The sequence below is a fragment of the Plectropomus leopardus genome, chromosome 9 (genome assembly GCF_026936395.1).
Source record: "Plectropomus leopardus strain MGB_pleo_1.0 chromosome 9, ASM2693639v1, whole genome shotgun sequence".
Taxonomy (NCBI): Eukaryota; Metazoa; Chordata; class Actinopteri; order Perciformes; family Serranidae; genus Plectropomus; species Plectropomus leopardus.
In genome coordinates this window covers 9647937-9664967 of record NC_142184.1, presented here as the reverse complement: position 1 = coordinate 9664967, position 17031 = coordinate 9647937, and the positions used below count along the sequence as shown (strand labels likewise).

Here is a 17031-nt window from a genome sequence, read left to right as displayed (position 1 = left end):
GCATGATTTTTCCCAGCTTCCTCTTGGATTCATGTGCTCCTTTAGGAGCATAGACCTGTGTCACTACTTTATTATAAAGCCTCGACTTCACCTGCTTGTGGGCCCAAAAACATCTCAACACAGCAAAATATACAGAAAATGAGAAAAAATGGGCAGAGTGCAGAGTCTCTGCTGATAAATACACCACTTCCAGTGGGTCACGAGTTCACTGGCTGAGACAGTTTGACCGAACCACATAAACGTTTTGCAAATTCAAAAAACACAAGTGCAATACCAGAAAACACAAGTGCAAAAGCTACAGCATGAATGCAAAACCCACAAGAGAAGTGAGTCAACAAGTGTTGACAATGAAAAAAACTTAAAATTTTTTTCTATGTTGTTCAGTCTCTTTCATATTCATGTACTTTGCCCAAGTATCCATCATAATAGTCGACCAGTTTCATGGTCAGCATCTGTTGGTGCTAACTTCCGTTGTAGCTTTTGAAATTGTGTTTGAAAGTTTTTAATTCGTGTTTCATCTTTTTGCATTTGTGTTTTCTGCTAATGCACTTGTTTTTTTCATATGCAGTTTGTTTGAACCGTCTCGGCCCCTGTGCATGATGATTGAAAGGCATCACTTTTGTATGAGTCTACAGATCATTTTATTTGGAAATTCTGCATGGTTTACCTATCATGTGTTTTTGCTGTTTATCTCTCCTCTCAGTGGTTATCTTCATATGTAGCACTGGTGCACCACTGTGTCCAGAAGTGTTTCTGTGAAGCCAAGGCTAACCTTCTCCTTCCAGATTAGACTAGTCACAATTAATTAAGAGTGGAGGGAGTATGGAGGACTTTTGCCCATATCAAAGCAGCAACAGGACACACAGAGACATTTTGCATATGAGCGATGGTGGAGGAGGGCATAAGGGAGGGAGGAACTGGGGGGAAGGCATTGAGGCAGCCATGGTGGAAGTGGGAGGATCAAAGCAGAGGATGGTGGCAGAGTGCTGTCCCCTGCTGTGCAGTTCAGATAAAGACAGGTTAGCGCCACAGGTCTCCTCAGTGAGAGGGAGCCAGGCACAAGGCCAGGGGGAGATGCATGAACAAGCCAGCTTACAAACATCTCATAATAACTCAGGCAGAAGAAGCCCTCTGAATTAAAGTGTCACTTTTCATTTGCTTTCCTTTCCCTCTTTTTGGCTCACTGGCTGATTTTTCCCTCTCTCTCTCTCCCTGTCTCTCTCTTCCCTTCTTTCTCCCTCTCTCTTGTCTGCCTACCCCACCCCCATAACCAGCCGGCCCCCCTTCCTTCTCCTCATCACAATCCGAACATAACATGGACTCCCTCAGTTGCCTTCCCCACTGTCTTCATCACAGGGCTGCCTGGGGGCTCTCAGGCTCCTCCATCTGCCTGCTGTGTGTCTGTGGCTCTCCCTGTCTTTCTTTGCTTGTCTCTCTGTCTGTTTGTGGCAATCCCCGTCTCTCCAAATCTGTCTATTGTGAGCTTGGCTTTGTGTCTGTCTGCAGGGCTCTCCGTCTCCCTACACATGTACAGTCAGAAGTATGATGGGTTGGCAAAGTAAAAGTTTTTTGGCTATTATACTCGTCTGAAGTGGAATATGGAGAGATTAATATTCCACGAAGGACACATTGTCTTGGGTGAAACCATGGAAACAACAAACAACATATAAAGTTAGCTTGGCACTCTGGCAACATTTTGTCAATACTGTATGTGCCTCACTGAGGTTCCTATCAGACAGAGCACTTTTAGCAGCCTGGGTCGACTTTTTGTAATTGTTTTAGACTTAAGTGAAGCCTTTTGCTTGCTGCTGGTGTGTTGTTCAGCACTTTGTTTTTTTTTTCGCTCTGCAGAGCAGGATTTGGTGCCTTCCACCTGCCAATTTCTCATGCAGATGTTTATTCACTGCATAAGGTAACTAGCTGCTAACTATCTTAAGAAATGAAAGGTACAGATCTTTGAATTTTATTTACAGCAAAATAACAGCAGGGCTAAGGATAAGTGATCATGAACTGTGAAAATAATGGACATAGCCTACACTTTACCGATTTGTTGGACTCCTGTGGGGATCATGGATCCAAAACCAGAGCTGAATACAGCATTGGAGGCAGGACCCAGTTAATTCCCATGAAAGGTGCTCAGTAGCACATGAGAAATCATTCAGCTAGTGTGTATAAAATTACCCAGATGATCAACACCTCTTTCCCATTGTTGGGGCCATAGAGCAGGCGCACGAGGGACACACCAGCTGAGCTGTTCTGCTAACTTGAATTGGGATAGAATTATTAAATTGTTTTGTACTTTTACACTTTCCATGTGTTAATGAAACAAATTGATCAAATTCTGGTAGTAAAAGAAGTCATTTGGTGTTTCTGTTGATTGATGTTCATCTCTTTAACAATGTTATGTTTACGGGGGAAGGTCTTTTTGGGCCCAATGGCATCACGTGATGGACTTAAAAGCTGTAATTTCACTGTTTGGCCACTACAAAAATTGGCTTTGAAGCTTGGCGTACTTCCTGGGGGCCTGGTTTTAAAGGCTCAAGTTTGACATTTTGGCCATCACCATCTTGTTTTTTTTGGAGCCAGAACTGACCATTTTTGGATGAGAGTGTGGCGCTGTGGCAGAGCAAGGGGTTGATCTGACTCATAAACTGTGGTGATACTCAACAGACAGCCTGTCACTTAAAGTGGTACTACAGTTGTCGTAAACAGGGAGTAAATTAGCTACAGAGACAAAAATGTGTTTTTGTACCAGGCTGTAAACGTGTTTGTTTCTGCTTTAAAGTTGGCTGTTTTAACATAGGGATACGTATGGATTGACTCGCTTATGGAGCCAGCCTCAAGTGGCTGTTAAAGGAACTGCAAGTTTTGCACGTTGCCTTGGTTTCATTATTTTTTGCATATGGATATGCAAGCAACATTTTCAACATAAAAGCCAGTGCAGTTCCCCTCAGGTTTTGCAGTCTGCAAAATCGCTCTCTCCGATCGAGCCCCAAGTCCATTTGGTTCTCTGTGTAGCTGACGACTCTAGAACACTTGTGTTCAGTGTGATGCTGCTGACCTTTTGTAAACCCTAATAGGCTCAAACTCAAGGGTATGAGTATATCAACAGAAAAATGGCTCCACAACCAGGCACATAACTATTATTGTTTTAAATGCATTTGGTTTACATGCTGTTGAAGTTGCAGCTCTGCACAGGGGATGTGACACAGGAGGCAGATACAGTCTGGGTGAGCGTGCTGCTCCTTCTATAGTACTTCCATGATCTATGTAATTTCTGTCATTGTTCTCAATCCTATTAATCCCGCCACTGAGCTGGGCTGTCCGAATTGAGTGTGCTGCCAGGGCTGAGGAGGGGCGAGCAGAGTGGGGACAGAAGTAAACTTGCACAGAAGCTGATGAAGGTTGTTGCTATGCTCTGAAGTGGAGCACCATCTTCCCCGCAGTGTTGGGAGTGGATGGGGGCAGCTATCAGTCCTTAATTGGGCACTGTGGGCCATAATGAAGAGATTCCAGAGTATGGAGAAATAGAATGAGAGAAAGATAGAGAGCACTGCGGAAGGCCAAAGAGTGGGGTGAACCTAGCGTGCTTTAATGCAATGCGTAATGGCAGGTGTCGCTCTGCCTAATTTCACGCCTCCGTGAGCGAATGTGCACCCAGACGATCGCCACTTCCAAGTCCCCTCTCTCTCTATTTCAGTCCGTCTGCATTAACGTATAGTCGGTTGCGGCGATGTGTTTGTCCTTCTGCAGGACTGTGTGATTTGGCCGTGGACTTTGGTTCCCCTGAAACCTGGAAGTGCACGCCTGTAAGCTCCATGACGGGCTAAATGTGCAGCATAAGCACTAAATAGAGGCACAGGGACACTTAAGGAAACACAAGGGCCCACCTCTTCCATCTGTCACATCCAGGCCATGCGATGAGGAATGAGGAATGCTTATTCTTTTGCTTCTGTCAGTAATCCGGCCTGCTGGACTCGAGGCCAGCAGTGGGTAGAGACGACATGAGGGTAATGGGTCAACCAAAGCGTGTGTGTGTGTGTGTTTGTACGTCACACAGAGGGACTTTCAGAGTTTGACACGGGGGCATCCCGTGGCAGCAGAGACGGAAACGAGTTCTGATCCGCGATGCCCTGCCCAGCCTCTTGTGTGACCCCTCTGTTGCTCCACAAACCTCTCCTCCCATCCTCACCCTCTTACCCTTCCTCACCCTCCTTCTCTCCTTCTCGCTCGTCCTTTACCCTCCTCTCCCCTCATCACTGTTCTCCCCTCCTCACCCTTTCCTCGCCCCTCCTTCCTGTAGTCTGTGTTTGTGTTGGGAAGATTAAGCTGCTCTGACAAAGCTGTGTTTACAAATATGCAGGCAGAGAAACAGGCCAAGCGACGCTGAATAGGAATAGAATACAAATTGCTTTTTTATCTCTCTTAGGGCCAGGGCGAGAGAAAATGTGTTTGCGATTGTTGCTCCTCCGCCTGTGAAGGATAAAGCCTCAGTACTGGGTTTGGGCTCCCTGTTAGCATTCATTCTATCCTCTCCTCTCTCTGTCTCTCTCTCTGTGTCTCTCTGTCCTCCCACTCCCTTTCTTCCCCCCATGCTCTTTCTCCTCTTTGTCTGCTCCACACTCTCTGTCTCTTTCTCCCCGGCGGGAATTTTTTTTCCTGCTGTTTTCTTGGTAATCATATCTCCTCTCCTCTCCTCTCTTCCTCCCTCCCTAACTCTCTCATGTCTCCCTGATGTGTGCTCCTCTCTCCTCTATATGTGCACCACTCCGTCTCCCATCACCTCGTTCCCTCAATAATTTTCTCCATTCCTCTTCCCCTTCATGTTTCCATACAAGCTGAATATCTCTCTCCGTTGCTCACTCTCTCTCTCTCCCTCCATCCACGCTTTTTTCCCCACTCTCCTCCGCTCAGTAGGACTTGTCATGATTTACAGTCTCTCTCAGCTCTTCCTTGCTCACACCGGAGATATTGGAAATTTGGAGTGCCTATAGATCACGGCAGGGGGAGAAGCCGTGAGCCTCCGCTAATCAGCCCTAACAGAACTGTGGAGCATTACAAATCTGAGCTCTCTCTTACAATTAGGCAGCATGTCTGCCTGGCATAACCCACGGCAGGGAGGCTGAGCCTGTGATGTCATCTTCAGCAGGTCTCCGCCGTGTCAGTGTGTGTGTGTGTGTGTGTGTGCGTATGTGTGTGTTTTAGGGGGGAAACAGTGGGTTGGTTGGTTTGCTCTCATTAATGCAGAGGACGTGCTCCCCTTCTCCACACAGTGGCACTTTTATCCTTACCTCAGCTAACACAAGGGAAGGTTAATGGCCGGTCATACAGACTCAAACAATGCCATCTATGTTTATTAAGCAGCAGCAGCAGCAGTCTCACCATGTGATGCTTTTATTAATTATTTATTTTCAAATACGGGACATGCCTTGAGGGCCGGATAGGAGCCAGGCTTTTGAGGACAATGTCAAGAAAAATAACTTTTTCTTTGGGCTTTTTTTCCCCTCCCGGCCTAGTACATACTGCAGTTTCATCTGTACCTGTGACAAGGGCTGGGTATCAGTGCTCAATATTTTTAACGCTGTTGAAGTATTGCTAAAAGTACTTGTTAATGTAGTTATGTCATCACGGGCTTGTGTGTGTCTGTCTAATACAGATATTAATACAAATATTTACACATAATAATAACATGTACCTTGTTATTGTGATTGGTCACATGACTGTTCACATGCGTATTTAATATGGTGTCTGGCAATGTAAATCTAGTCTTATGAAGAGCGGTTGTGCGCCAAACGTCACTTTGGTGCAATAAATAAGTAATAACTGGAGCCCTGCACTGTACAAGCCATTTTTTTGCCTTTTTTCTTTTCACTTATTTTTGGTTCAGCACCTGCTCCAAGTTTGTTTTGGATATATGTGCATACTTTTGCTTATGTCTGCCACATACCACCTCGACTGAACAACATCTAAAGTTTGTATTCGGTCCATGCTTGTGATCAGTGTCTGAGCCCCATTTTGACATCACATTTTGGGACCCACTGTATCCCTGTCTGCACATAAACCTAGCATAGTGTCAGCTCAAGACCATTCTGATTCCTCAACATCTGCACAGTTTGCACAAGACACAGACAGCAGCAGCTAACATCCTAGTTGTTCACTTGTGACAACAAACTCACAAAATGACCAAAATGGTTCAGTTCTGGGATTATTAACAGGGTAAACCTAATAACCTAAAAATGTCAAATTATTCTTTTAACTTTGAATGAATCATTGTACAAGCTGTAATTAGCACCATTGAATATGTGCTGCATTACAGAGACCTGGTTCGTGATGCAGACTTTTTTGCACAAAATGTTACAGGCATTACAGTAGTCAACTCCAAAATCAGAATTTAAAGACCCCACAAGAAAAACTTCAACACCCCATACATCTGGGGAAAAGACTGCCCAGTTCCTTGCCTAATGTCAGTGGCCTGCTTTGGCGTACCAATGAGATAAACTCATTAATAACTGTTGGGTAGCTTTAACCGTGTGAATGTTACAGTTAGCCCTGTCACTGTGTATGTGCAGCCTGCTGGACTCTCCCAACTGCCCCCCCTGTGTGGAGCTCACACCTCTGCAACAGCAGCTACAACCCATACAGTCTGTTGAGAGAAGTGTGTTTGACGCAATCTTATTCACATTATGGGCATAAATAAAGTACCCTTTTGGTATCATTTTAAGAGTACTGGTAATGGTACTGCTATCGTCAGCGATACAAAGCCCGGCCTGTATCTCTCTTCCTCCATCCCTGTTTCCATCCTAGAAACAGATGAATTCATATCAGTCTTCCTTGTTGATATCCCTTTGGCCATTGTCCAACACATGCATTTGGGTTTGACTAAGCACGATGGAGACTCCAGCTACGGGAAAGTCTTCTTAGACTCAGCTGTTTCTCTCCCACTTAAAATGACAGCTAAAACCTGACCTCTGACCTTTTGTCTTAAAACGGTGGCACACTAACCTGATTGCTGTATCCATTACTCCATCTTTAATGGAATGAAGTGCCTGTCGTGGTTGATAGCCCCGGGGCTCGTAATGCAAACAGATGCTCATTACTCTTTTTACAGCTAGGCATTTTTTTACATGTCTATTATAGACAGGCAATCTCGAGGTCGGCTCAAAGGTTAGCTGATAAGGAAGCAGTGTCCTCAGATAATGACTGGTTTCCATTTTACCTTTACACATATACTTAACATCCATTTGTAACCTGTCGTCCCCCACATTAGGATAATTTGCTGATCTCCTCACATGGACTTTTAACCAAAGCTATTTTGCTTTATCAAGATGCAGCGACTCAAAACACAAATTTGCCAGACAGCCTATTAGCATTTCAAAAACAAAGGCTTGACTTGAGCTAATTTAATCTGTAGCACATCTCCAAAGTGAGGCCATTTTCTTACGTGTTGAGCAAAGTCAGTCGAGGAGAAGAGAAAGATAAGGAAAAAAATGAAAGCCCGAGTGAGGGAAATTGGAAGGAGAACATTTGCTACCATAGCTGTTTAGGCCTCGGCTCATAGTGTGGGTACTATAGAAACACAGTTTGACTTTTGAGAAGCTGACAGAAGCGCTGCAAGGTTTCCTGAGCTTTTCTTTGTTGACAGGCGTCAGTGTTTTCACTGCTGTTGTAGGCTGAGGTCAAGGCAAGGCCTCTGCTGGCTCTTTGTGAAGTATAAAAAACAGCCTGATATATTCACTCGTCCAACAGCTTCACCTCTTCTTTCTGTTAAGGTTTTTGACTGGCTTGTTACTTTTGTGAATAGGTCGTTAATCAGTGCTGCATTCAGAGCAAATGTAGCTACAAAAAAACAGATTATTGGTTGAGTCACGTTTGTCTAATGGATTTTTAAATTTATTTCATGTTATTTGATGTATTCTTGTGTATGTATACTCTAAATCCATAACTCACAGGATGCTGTTAACTTAAGTATTAGAGGATGCATTAGTATCTGATAGCTAGGCAGTCTGAGTTATTGTTGCAGACACTGATAATTAAGTCTTTAAAGAGGACCTATTATGCTCACTTTTAAATGCATTTTGGGTTTCTCGTTTAACAGGTTTATAGGCTTTAATGTTCAAAAAACACTGTACAAAAAAAACCCTTCAATGTCAGAGGCTTGAATCATTGTTTTAGGCCCTCTTGCTTTTGTTGATATCTAGTGTCATTGAAAAATGTTGCATTTACAACTCGTCATTAGCACCATCAGCTTATTTACAATACAACATGGTTCCCTCTGTCACACTGAATGTCCCACAGAGGACCGTTCAAACTAAAAAAGCTTTGTAGGGAAAACAAAACAGATTGTCGAATACTCATATTGAACAGCCAGATCTAATTCAACTGGCGTAATTCTGAATTGGGGAAAGCCTCAGTATTTTCTTCATACTGTCTGTACTGGAACACCTGTATACACCTTGTGTCTGATATGCTTAGTAAAACTATCCCTATCCCTATCCCTATCCCTATCCCTTCTAGCCCTCCTCCTGAAAAGGCCTAGTCTGCTCTTGGTCAACATTTTTGGGTCGTATATATCTGCTTTGTCTTGGCATCTCTGTATTATCATTGCAACAGGGGGCAGGAGTTATCGAGTGTTGCTGCACTTTCTACCTTAAAAAAATCCCCAATAAATCCTTCTGAACCAAAATCTTCACAGCCAGTCATAATATAACTCAGGCAACCAAGACTGCATTTTTCCTTGACATTAGTATCTAGCTACATGTAGCAGTGTACTTGCAGCTGACGAATAACTGAAACAGAGTATATTCAACACACGCACACACACACACACGAAATAAGGAAAAGCACATTAGATCTATTTAAAGTCTATACATTAACATTTATGGCCTACATTCATCTTTTCACTATTTATAGCTTGTGATGTCAAGGAATCGATAAACTCAAGTCAAAAGTATGACGTAAGAGAAAACTGCATCCATAAATAAACACACAGGTACTGATGCATTTTTCTCTGACTGTCATATGTGTGCTTGTGTTTGTCTTGTGCACGTCCAGTCACACGCAGGTAAAATTGATTTTCTATTTCTGCAGGTGTATGGCATTATGTTTACTTGCAGGTGTGATTTGGCACACTGCTGTGGGTAGCTGTGTTTGTGCTTTTGTGTATCAGTGTGCGTGTATGGGTGTATGGTGGCATGCCGTAGGCCCCATGCCACCCTTCCATCCCATTAGCTGAGCCCAACCCCTGCCGGTGTCTGCTTTAACCTTGGCCAGCGGGCTGGAGGAGAGGGAGAGTAATTCTAACCTTAAAAACCTGCTGATTAAAGCTAGTTTGGTGGAATTCGATTCCACTTAATGCCTTTGGCCGTGAGCCCAGCTGGCTAGCATTAGCATCAACAGACACCGTGTCTTCAGTCAGGGAGACAGACGTGCATGGGCATGTGCATGAGCTTCCTCTGGCACGTGCTAAAGCGCGGCTGTAAACCCCACATCCCCTCGTCTGTCTCTCTGTCTCTATTCTTCTTCTCTGTCCTCTGTCTCTCATTCCACTCTTGTCTCTCCCCTCTGCCCAGTATACAACTCGTACACCCAACTTCATCACCACACTTCTCCCTGAAATGTCTTTTCTCTCTCAGGGCTTTTGGTGTGGCAAGTGGTCAGGGGTTTCTCTCTAACTGCCTCAGCCCTGTTATTGTTTTCCTCTTGAACTTGATGTATAGCTGTGTTTACGAGTCCAGCGTGGCTAATTAATTCTCGTCTTCAGGGCCTGTTTATCAACTGTTTGTGTTTATTTTACAATGAGCATGCTATTTTTAGAGCTGGTCATTTCCATAACACATGCGTTTTTCCAGAGCATCATTTGTTTTGCTTTGTTGAGGAATTTAGGTTTGTTTTTCTTTCTTTTTTTCCCTTCAGCTCGGGTGCAGCCTGCCAATTCATTTTGTAGCCTGCTCAGTTTTGACTGATTTAGAGGCTGCAGCTGGTCCGATGGAGAGGACCGGGGAGATAAATCTAAGCCTCTTTTGATTTATTATGTATAATGTCTCATCAACCGTTGCTTAAGTCTTCAGATGCACTGAAGAATTATACTGTTACAACTTTACAAGTAGTGGCTTATTTAAAGGGGTATAAAGAAGGAGCAGAATCTTAATAGAGAAAGCATTCGCTGGCATAAAAGCCACAGTCATTGTGCCAGCAACATACAGGAGCTGTGCATTTTTCTCTGAATCCAAAATGCAAGAGAGATACTGTATATTATGAGCATTCTGGGCAGAGTGCCACTGTAGCAGACACTACAGATAATTTGATTCCCGCTGAACGATTGGGAGAGAGCGGAGCGGAGCGGCTGACTGTAAAGACAGCAGGTGAAATGCAGAGCATTACGGTATCAGTTGAAAATGAGCTCATCCTCCAAACTGGAAGTGGCACTTTTCAGCCGTAAGTCATCTAATCACGTCTGTATAGAGCCAGAAATCGTTGGTTGATCAATAGTCATCATGGATGCTGTCAATGGCCAGAGTAGCTTGAATCTTGCATGGTCCATGAATCTCTATTGAGTATGGATTTTGCACTCCCTCCACGGATGGGGTTTGATAGTACCGCCTGATTGGCTGCTGCGTGAGCTCTATTTATGCTGCTGTGCCCCAGGCTGAATCACCTGCCCCAGGCATCCATGTGAACAGACATATGCAAAAACACAAACACACAGAAGTACACACACAGTAAATGATACATTCCCTCTAATGAAGCAGTGAGCCAGAAGTGACTTTACCAGGTGGAAGTCCATGTCAACAACTGTATGATAGTGCGAAGCAAGTCACTCAATACAGCCGGAGCTGAAAAATTTATATGAGATCCGACTATGGATTATTCATACCCAGAGTGATGATACGTGAGAACAAATGTTGGCTGAGGAAACATCAGAGGACACACAGATTGAGTCAATGGTAAAACTATACTTGAAAGAGTTGGCTGAAAGTATGGGATGATAGATGGAAACTGGGAGCAGGACATGGCAGTGGCGCCTCCAAAGGGGGTAAGGGGGGCCATGGACCCTTAAATAATAACTGTCCTTAAAACAGTAATATTTTACTATTTGATATTAATGTTTTTAAGAGGCTGTGGTGCAGTCATTTTAAAGTTTGCGCAAAGGTAATGATATCTGGGGCGCCCAGTGGCTCAGTTGTCGGGGCGTGCACACCATGTATAGAGGCTGTGTCTTCACGGCGGGAACTGTGGGTTCGATTCTGGCCTCAGCCCTTTGCTGCATGTCATCCCCACCCCCCATCCATTGTCATCCATTGGCAGCAACCAAGTCGGCTTAGGGATCCTTTGAAATCTCACATTAAGATATCTAAAATAAAATAGGTTCAATGGGTACACAAGAGTCTCCCCTAAACTTGAGAAGTTCCTGTTCCCAGTAAATGTTTTGTGCTGAATACTTTGTCCTTACTGGATGTGAGTGAGTGTCAGCAGCTAAATCAGTCTGATTGCATTGTTTTCTGTTAGGCTGCCCAAGCTGCTCACAAGCAGAGCAAAGTGACACAGCAATATGAATAGCCCAACACATTTATAAATAGATCCATAACACAAAGCAGGATTAGTGTGAAACTCAAAATGTCAAGTGAACCAATATTAGTCTATACACATCAGATAATTAGTAATATTAACTGTAAAATAAGAAAACCAAAGTGTGCGATTCCATAACTGTCCAAATTGACATAGTTTTCAACAAGCCAATATATCTCAACAGCATAAAATAATTCCTGAAATTCAGTCATGGCTTATAGTTTTGGTGTGCCACCTCAAGATTTTCAGTGGCTCCATCGTAATAAAGACATCTTATGAAAATGCCTGGCATGTAATCCATGCATGCACCGTATTGCTGTGTGTAAGCAAGCGTGTGTATGTGTGTCGACCTGACAGACAACAGACAGACGAATGTGTGGCAGCCTCTGACAGTAAGACGTTTGCATCACGGCAGGAAAACAGCAAATTGCCAACATAAATAAGGTGCCACGCTCTGATTAGGACTGTCTTCACACATCATTATGGTCTAATGAGAGTTTCCCCCTCTCTCTCAGTCTCACTGTGACTGCGTGTCTGCTTGCCAGTTTTGCCACTGCAGACTTTGCATTTTGCTAACCCATCTCTAGCTGTGCCTGACACCTGTCAGCCATGATGGATGAATGGAAGTGAGGTGTCGCCAGGACAACAGGCAGGCCAGGGGCAGCGGTGGCCTCCGGAGGCAGGACAGGTAACCGGTGGTGGCCCTGCCTTTATATCTGAAGGCTTTATTTAGGCCGAACTGTTTATCACCATGCTGTCTGGCCTGCTTGCCCTGTGTGAACCGTGATCCTGCTCCGCTCAGGACTGCTTTAACACCCCGAGGGGGGGGCGTGTTCAGGCCAGGCTATAATACCCTCTCATCGGGCCGAGCTGGAGTTTCATCGCCTTGGCCGCTTGCTTGAGTGACAACACCAAATGAATTTGCTGCATCAGTGTCTGACTTTGGAGGACACACGTCGCTGTAACTCTTTTTTCCTGCTGTCTGCAGTGACAGCGCATGAATACATTATGGACATGCTGCTTGTGAATACCTCTAAAAAAAACGGTTGTGTATTATTGTTCTATTGTGTCTCATTTGCACCTTCAACAGTAAACCAATAACACATTCACACGCCTCTGAATGTGTGTTCTTAGGCGCACCTATGTATTTATTTCACTGTTTTCAGCATGTCAGCATGCAAAAGCTCTTCAAAATTACACACTGGAAAACTGCACTTTTAATGAGAGGATATGTGTGTATGTGTGTATAATTATGGTTTAATTGCTTGCCCTGTGATGTGCTGTCATCTGTCACAGCCCAAAGACAGCAAATAATGGTTCTGCTGCCGTCACTTTGTCACCCAGACGCTCAGCATGCAGAGAGCAGCAGAAACACCAGTAACTGATATGCGTCTTGAATTACTGATAAGCGTTCGAGTATGATGAGCTTTGTGTATGTGGGCGTGCTTGTGCTCTCAAAAGTATCTTGGCCAGCCTTTCTATCTCCGTCTATTGTGTGTGTGTGTGTGTGTGTGTCTGTGCAGAAGGGTGTGTGCAAGAGTGTAACAATCTGTGCTTCTTTGAATATTGCTGTGTTTAGGAGTGGGTGTAGTTTTTTTGCTTAAGAACTCATTGTCTAATTCTGTTTGTGTGCGAGTGGGCGGGAGTGTGATGGGAGGGTGAGGGTGCACCCAAGCTTACGTGTGTGTGCGAAACGTGTTTGATTCCTACTGTATATCGGTACTGACAGGTGCAACAGTTGTGTTATGCTTTAAGCTGCTTGTTTGTCTGGCACGCTGCTTTGTGTGGTTGAGAAATGGAGTAAACAGAGGGAGAGGAAAGCAGCCTGGGGGCTAATTTATTCACTCCCCAGTCGCCCGAGTCGCAGAGGCCTGTTGCACTGGCCCACCTGTCAATCCTGAGGAGCATGCCATAGCCTCATCCAACTGCACACAGTCACCACAGCCCACTCTCAGTGGGCCAAGCGCTTTAGGCAAGACCGTATTAACCATGATATATCAATAAACTCTCTGTAATCAGAATTAACAAGACAACAAGCTTATTTAGCACACAAGCAGCATAAAAAAGTCTGCAATTTTCTGTGTGCATTGAATGCAGAGCTGTATCAGAATTTAAATGTAAAGTCAAATACCGAACAGACAGAATGGTAGCATTTCTGTTTGTAAGCACCTTTCATTGAAGTATTGCAACACATGACTGAAGTGAAACGCGTAAACAGTTTAATGCCTTACAGGCCAATGCAGCCTATTGCATCACGACCGCCTAATCCCTGAAAAGAGCACAAAGTACAGTTTATGACATAAATACTTACAAAACTGCACAGGAGAAATGTGGGAGCTGCTAGCAAGTGTAGTTGACTGTAGTAATGTGATGTTCAATGCACTGTGGGAGTGGGAGGAAGCGTCTGTCCGTTGCCAGCGTGGAGTAATGGATGGCAGAGCTATGGGAGTGGGAGGAGGCATACATCCTATTTCAGACAGCTGTAATGGATGAGAGTACACTGAAAAAAATAAGAGCGAGAGGAAGTCTGCATGCCTTCACTATCTCAAAGTCTCACACGCAGAGTTCGGTGGTATTGAAACCGGTTCACAATAGATGTGAGTGGAACAATGGAACACCTGGTGGAAGAGTCAAAGCTGATGTGACTTTTGTTGTTTGTGAATTTGGTCATAGGCGGTGGCAGACGTGCAGTGGCACCAATATTGCCAACGCCTCCAGACACAAAAAAAAGAAAACCATTTTTCTATTTAAAAAATTGAAAATGAGGAAAAATTATCCAAAGATCTCCTGCTGATAGGCGGTCTGAAGTAGGGGCACCACCTGTAGTCCGTCTAGTTCATCAGTGAATGATCATCACAGTCAGAACATGCTAGAGATTAATGAGTACAGTGTGGTGGAGAGTCTTTTGAAAGCATTAGAGAAAGAAAGTGAGTCATAAGAGGAGCCTTTTTTTAACAGAGATTGCTCCTTAGGGCTGCTATGAAGTCCCATTTTTATGTTGGCATTATGCCGCTTCACTGTGTGATTTTAGACAGCATACCAGCATCATGGAAGCAATCCCCCCCCCAAAAGAAAAAAAAAATGGGTGTGACATGTAACACAACGTTAGCCTCTAATGTGACATATAACTTATGCATCTACAGCGCTTTCTATTTATTTTCTAATATTGTTTTTATTGGTGTTTAACAAATAACCTGTACCCAACAAAACAAATACCCACCTAACTCTATTAAACAATTAAACAAACAGACAATCATTACACAGTACACCTGATTCAGGACAAGTACACCTACATTAATAATGGCATTGCAACTAAGACTAATACAGAGTTGTTATCTGTTTTCTAGGCCTGGTCATCCCAGTCCTTTATGACCTTCAAGATATCAAAATAATTTAAAAAGGGTCCCCAAACCTTAGGATTTATTTTATTTTAACCAACTTTAAGTGAAACAGTTAATCTTTCAGCCACCTAGCATTGCAACAGTGTCTTCATGAGGCCGCATCGTCAGCTCTTTCCAAACAATAACAACAACATAACATGGCAGTAGCAATCATATACTGTCCCTTTTTTATGGTGGCTGATCTCGTCTTCGCTTGGAGGGTAAGGAGCCTTTGAACCTCATTGTTTTCCAGAATTGCGGTCATTTTTGGTTGCTGTTCTTTTTCTTTGAATTAGCTGCTAACTTAGCTTTTTTAATCTCCTGGCAGTGGGTCCCACACATAACACATGGTCAATATGTCAGACCAATCACAGCCGTGGTCCCATCCTGTCGACTGTCCCTCACACACAGACGTTGATTTGCCACTGTTACAACCTCCGCTGTTGGCTTAAAGGCAAGACAACTCTGTCCCCCAATTCTATGATTGTACCTGTGAGGTGGAGTAATAGCGTGATATTACAGCCTTAAACAGGCAGTGTTATGGGGCTACAGTAAGAAAATGAAAATGCAACAGTAATCTGGGGCCTAGTACAAAAAAAGAAAAGTGGAAATTTGCAGTATTTAATGTTTATTTATTATGGTTTGTTAGCGAAGTATATAAATATAAAAGATGATAATAATATGTTTTTGTGTGGTGGGGAGGCCAGGGGAAACTTGTCTAGGATGCCAAATGAGCAAATTTCAGCACTGGTCATAGGATGTTTGTATGTGCGAATGTGTTGGACACATATGGCAAAAAAACACACGTGTTTGTGCATCTGTGTGATGTGTTTGTTTTTTAGCGATGTAATGTGTCTCTCACCATGTGCCCAGTCTGTGTGGCTGTGCTGTGCTACTCTGCAATAATTAATCAGACGGTTTGATGTTTGCAAATGAGTGTTTATACAGACTGACTTCCTCTGCAGGCCCTGCTCTTTTTAACTAGGTTTTAGTTAAACAAGACGAGCACATAACACATCTCAAGGCACCGATTTATCACACAGTCCTCCAAGCAATGTAGCCCAACGCCCCCGTGCTCCCTCGTCCCTTCCCCCACTCCTGCCCTCTTCCCTACTGCCTACCCGTTCACATCTACAGTGCCCGAGGAAACCCGCCTCAACTTATCGAACACACGGCTTCTGAATAATGAAGCTGTGTCATGTCTGTGCATGCACACGCCCTCACTAACAGTGCATGTATCACCCCAGCTGTGATATCCCCTGATTTCTAAACAAAGAGTTATACCAAAGTGGATTGGAGCTCAACCCTCCCCGACCTGCTTGTTTGATTTATTCCTGTAAGAGCCAAGCTCCCTGTCTTAAGTGCAATCCACCCTACCGTCACCTTTCACAAATATCGCACAAAATCACAGCCTATTTCCTCGCGAGTGAGGGTTGGGGGTTTGTTGCTGCTGTAAACAAGCAAAAGGCAGGCTAGCCATCCCTCTGGGTCACCTGGGAGCTTGGGTCTCCCAGAGAAGGATTGAAGGAGGAGAGAGGACGGGGAGGAGGATAAGTGCTGCCTCGCGCCTGTTCCTCGCTGCACGGTGCTTCGTTGCCTCTGCTGCTGGCTGGTGAAAAATGTCTCCTGGCCCCTCTGCCAGATACTGGGAGGCGTTATCAGCCCTTCCTAGCTCTCTCCGCGGTAACGAGCCCCCAGGCACAGTATTATCTGTTTACGATAAGGATATTAATAACACTGTGCTTTAGTTATGTTGCCGGGGTGCCCTGCAGGGTGATGGGGGGGGTGGAGGAGGGAGCACCTGAATCATTCTGTCAGGGGATCTCTCTAAGCAGGACAGGGTGAGAGTGGAAGAGAGGGAAGGAAAAGGAAGGAAGGAGTCATGCGGTGATGCCGGGACATTGCTGACCGGTCAACCCCATCCACTTCCAGGTCTTTATTTTCAAAGAACAATAGCTTGACCATCTGCCAGAGGGTCCATGTGGGAGTTACCGTAAGGAGGGAAGAGGTCAGGGGTGCAAAGGTCACAGCTGTCATGGTCAGCAAAGTGGTCAGCCCATTTTACTTACTGTAGTGCCGAGATTTT

General features: G+C 44.3%; 1 protein-coding gene across 1 annotated transcript in view; it reads left to right on the top strand.

Moving 5' to 3' along the window:
• Positions 1-17031, top strand: part of camta1a (calmodulin binding transcription activator 1a) — a 396495-nt gene that overhangs the window by 289984 nt on the left and 89480 nt on the right.